The 1,209-nt window shown below is 33.0% G+C and overlaps 1 protein-coding gene across 1 annotated transcript in view; it reads right to left on the reverse strand.

The window, feature by feature from the left end:
• The window catches only part of LOC108751424 (spermine oxidase-like), a 19,741-nt gene that overhangs the window by 1,675 nt on the left and 16,857 nt on the right, over positions 1–1,209 (reverse strand). The window lies entirely within an intron of this gene.

Raw genomic sequence — 1,209 nt, forward strand, 5'->3', positions numbered from 1 at the left:
AACAAGTAAATTAGATATCGTCGTATTATTGTAAAAAACAATCAGATTAAGAAATATGCTCCTGTTTAGATTCCACCCAGAGAATTATTTAAAAAAAATTTTTTTATTTTTTTGAAAAACCAACTGAACAAACTTACGTGTATCTTGGGGTGCAAAGACTCCTCTGTATGTATAACTGAACACTGTGACAATTTTAGTTAAAGAGTGAATTTGAACTGCAAATAACGACAAAAGCCAAAAAACGCTGGTCTATTAAGAAAAGGAAAAAGGAAGGGTAAGAAAAGGGAAAGGAAGGGGAAAGAGTTTTGAGTGGGGCAAGGAACTATTGTTCGAGGAGAGGGAGATAAAGATCTGGAAACCGTTCCATATCGCTTTGTTTATTTAAACCATTTTTTTGCATCTTAATATAAATCATCTCAGATATTAACCTTTTATAATGAGAGCGTTCCGAATCTAATATTTTAGCGTTATCTCAATCTATCACATGGTCTGTGTCCAATCTGTGATTTGAGATAACAGAGTGAGAATTAGCTGGTTTTTTAAAATCATTAATACGTTCCTTTAAACGCGTCTTTTATTTTCCTTTTCGTCTGACCGACGTACGAATAATCGCAATCCTTACAATTAATTTGGTATACCACGTTTGAAAGTTCATCTTTTTTTATTTTATCTTTCCTCGTTTTTACAAAAATGCAAAAATGCATGTTTTAGACAAAATGCACGATATACTCTCTGACAATAACACGTACAGATTGATTAATAAAGACCCTACTAATAAATTGACCACAGAAATACGATCTCTTTTAACATGCTAGAAATCGAAGGGCTTTATTGATCAATATGCATATAAAAAATTGTATATTTCGGATGGGGATCTACCAAGATCCTATGGGCTGCCTAAAATACATAAGAAGGGCATCCCGCTAAGAATGATTGTCAGCTGCATCAACAGTCCTCTTTATAATTTAGCTGTTTTATTGAAAGAAATCATTGACAAAAGTCTTAATAACAAGAAAAATTTCGGTTACATTAAAAACAGCTTTGAATTGGTTAAGAAAATTAATGGTTTACCTTTGCGGGATGAGTATCGAATGGTTTCATTTGACATTTCGTTTATGTACTCCAACATTCCGAACGATTTAGCATTAAGGAGTGTTTTAGGCAGATGGGACTTGATGGAGAAGAATACTTCTATCCCTTTTCAAGAGT

This window comes from Trachymyrmex septentrionalis, unplaced genomic scaffold (assembly GCF_001594115.1).
Source record: "Trachymyrmex septentrionalis isolate Tsep2-gDNA-1 unplaced genomic scaffold, Tsep1.0 scaffold44, whole genome shotgun sequence".
Lineage (NCBI taxonomy): Eukaryota > Metazoa > Arthropoda > Insecta > Hymenoptera > Formicidae > Trachymyrmex > Trachymyrmex septentrionalis.